Below are 3,946 nucleotides of genomic sequence, written 5' to 3' on the forward strand. Positions count from 1 at the left end.
TAGATTTTTGTTTTAAAGTACCACAATGTCCATTGACATTATGTTATTTTTAAGAATTTTCTTAATGTCCATGAAAAATAGACACTTTTTATTGTGTCACAATGTCCATGGATATTACAACACGCCACCTGGAAACACCCTTATCACAAAGTAATAAAGATATCTGAACAAGATTAGGTACAGATAACTTTGCAGGTAACAGGACCAGAACATTTGTTAAACTTATATGCTGTTTCTAGATACCGAACGAGTAGTTTGAGCACAAATTTGACTTGTATTTACTTGCACATTATTATTGAATAATATTTTGTTCCTACAGACTGAATTGTTCATTAAGTTCATGCCCAAATTACTCGAAATGGTAGTACTTGCCATCATATCCAACCTTATGTCTTATATGTGCAGGGCATTTTTATAGAAGATGGACGTTCGGGTAATATGTACTGAGAAAAATGGAACTTTTTATAACTGGTACAATCTCGAAGAAGTTTTTATTCACTTGGTTAAACTGTGTATAGACTGATCTTTTAACGCGAAAATTGGCAAACATGCTAGCATTAAAGATGGGTTATAAACACTTTTTTAAACATTTTTTGACTACTGTACACATAGACCAGTTGAGAGGAGCGGGATTGGTTAGCTACTTGTGTTTTTATTCTTGTTCTGAAATTAATGCTGAAGACCAGCAGTATTTCGAGGTATTACACACGAAATGAAAAGTTTTTAGGGTGGTTATAAATTCTCTTCTACTTCTATATAAAACCAACCATCGGCTCAGGAGGACAGTCGCTTATTTAACTTAGTTTTACCCCTAGCCAACCGACTAGCAGCTATTTTAAGAAGAGCTTTTCAAAGAAAAAAATCAATCGTCTTAATAGATTATGCAGTCAGAAAGCCAGTCCAAAATAATGAATGCATGACATTGATCATTTAGGTTACTACGAGTCAGTTATGATTAAAAAAGTCAATTGCCCCCTAAAAAAGGACAACTTCATCGATGATCATTTATTAAAAACTTTGAAAAAGAAAATTATTAAAATGTTTCATTCATGGTGAATGACTCTAAACGGAGGAGTCAACCAGCTGGTTATACTATCTACTTCGAATGCATAATTTTTTTCGAACTGCTGGATATTTACAGTAGTAAAAATTTATAGTTACTTTTGTTTATTGCAATTTACATACACATTCATATTTACATTTACATACATTACATATTTGTATGGTTTGTATTTCTCAGCAGTTTTAGAAGAGCTCATGGACCTCTAAATACATTCCTGTATTATTTAATACGCTTTTAGTTTTTGTAATGCTTATTAGAAGTTCATCATCACTTAAGTCAGTTGTCATTTTAGTGGCCCTAAATAAACTAGAGAAAAATACTTTGAACATAGTTTAATATGTAGAAAATGGTTTGGTACCAGCCATTAAAGGAAATAATCAGAACTAATTCAGAGACAACTACCCACAGGTAGCCAAAATGTTGTCGTCTATCTAGAGGATTGCTAACGTTCTCACGAACTTCTGGGTTGTTGGTAAAACATTTAAATATGGTATATGGGTCACTGGTGTTATATTGGTAGCATAGTATAGTTTTTGTAGTAGAATAAATAAAAACCCCATTTCAATTTAACATAAACCACATAGTGACACATAGCAAAAAAATATATATGTCAGCTTCTGTTTTTTTCTCACCCTACTATATGGCTCCTAAGCGTTATGTATGCGGTTTTAATTATGCTTAAAATGCATGGAATTTATGCATGTAAAATATTTTTAATCTTGCCACAAATGATTTATGAAATTTTAAATTACGTAAATAGAAAACGTTTAAAGAAACTTATAAGTGTAAAGAGTTGTACATGTTCGTGTTATTTTGATTCGTAGATAAATAGAGAAAAAACCCAAGTATATTTCAGTATATTTTACTAAATGTCTTACAAAATATTCTACCAATATATATTTTTATAATAAAGTTACAAATCTAGTGATTTTGGTAATGTCAAATGTGTTATTAAACAGAAACTATAGTATTTTCGTGTTTTTTTTAGTAGTAATGTATTAAACATATGATTTTTTTCACTTGTAGTTACTTTACTTTTTTTTAGTAATTTGCTAAAGTTCAGTGTCACTGAAAATAAATGTTATTATTTTTTACAATTGTGATTTTTTTTGGGTTAAATAAATTTAGTTGCAAGTACACAAAACTAAATAGATAAATTAAAAGTTGTGCTGTTTATTCATTATATAAACAGAATTTTGTTTATAACACAGGCCAACAAATTTGAAAAAAAAAATCGAAACCCTGATACCAAGTTAGACGTTTACTAAAGACCATAGAAAAAAATGTGAAACCTTAGAATTTAAAGTATAGGTAAAATGTACAAATAATACAGTTTTCTATCAATTAACTGTTATAACATGTTATAAGTGTTATGTATGTCCGTCTGTCTGTTCAATCTTCTGCAGGTCGCAATTTTTAAGCCCCCTACAACCTTAACCAAATAGGGCTTTGAATTTTCAAGTATCTCTATCAATTAAGTGGCTCAACTTAGTTTTGTGCAAGTCTAAATGTTACTGTTGATTTTCGTAATGATCAGACTTCATTTGACCCCATACAACAAAGCCTAGTTTTTGAAAATTATTTAAGTTGACAAAATTGTTAAGATGTTTCGGAATCAAAGCAACAGAACAACTTAATAGCTTTATTATTAAAAAATGTGAAAAATTTTAAACACACTAGGCTCTACTATAGGGTACCATATAGTCCGCCAGGCCCGACTATACATTCTTACTTGTCTATTAATAAAGTTATCTTGGAGCTGTTATTAGGTCTCAAAAAGAACCAAAAAAGGTATTTTCTCAAAATTCTGGACCCGACATCCGAAATACCAGATATGATGGAGATATTCTGAAGTCAGATTCGAATTCAGCGGGATTAAATCAGCTGGGAAAAGTATACCTTGGTCTCTGGTTTCAAACTTTGTAGGCCTGTGTAATAGATGTTGATATTATTTAAAACAACACAACAATATAAAATAACAAATCAATGAAAGCATTTGTTCATACATACTCGTAAATGCTTCAGAGTTTTATTTGCAAGTGTTAGTCAAATCACTTGATTTGTTTAATCATTTTTTTACCCCCCGAAGTTGTTAAAAAAAAATTAATATTGATTAACAAATGTTTATAAAGTGGTATAATTGAAAAAAAAAGAAACTTATACAATGATTATAAAGGAAATGTCGTTTTTATAATTTGGAAAAAAGACACAATTGTAGAAATTGTAAAGTCCTAAATCTATATAATCTTTTCAGTCAATCTACAAAACCATTTCAAATTGTAAATTTATTTAAAACAACTATTGGTTTCTTTTTTAACTGTATTGTGGTGAATACAAAAAAAAAATGGACTTAACAAATTTTCCTGTTAAACTTAAATTGTATATAAAATTTTATTGATATTATTTTCACATATTGATATCAAATCTTTCAACCTTAATAAATACCCATATATATCAAAGAAGAAAATTCCATTACATACGTATGAGTAATATTTATAAAATTTATTAATAAAATTATATCAATCATACGACATATGCAAAAATTGCTATAAAAATATATGCAAATTTTTAACATAAAATTCTAATAAACCTTAAATAAAATAAGTTTAATATTTCATAAGTTATGATTTTAAATCTTATTACCCCAGTAATATATTTTTTTTTAAATATTATCATTGATTTCCTTCCATTTGTATCACCCCTTTTTCTTAATGTGCTTTTTGTACTGTGGTGAAGGGTGTGTCTGTGTGTTTGCAAATAAATAGCATATGTTATTTATGATATATTATAAGGATAATCATATATTTACACAAATAATTCATTTTCTTGCTTTGTTACATTTTATATTTTGAATTTACTTTTTTTTTGAAAAAAGAAAAAAAA

The sequence above is a fragment of the Lucilia cuprina genome, chromosome 2 (genome assembly GCF_022045245.1).
Source record: "Lucilia cuprina isolate Lc7/37 chromosome 2, ASM2204524v1, whole genome shotgun sequence".
In the NCBI taxonomy this organism is placed as follows: domain Eukaryota; kingdom Metazoa; phylum Arthropoda; class Insecta; order Diptera; family Calliphoridae; genus Lucilia; species Lucilia cuprina.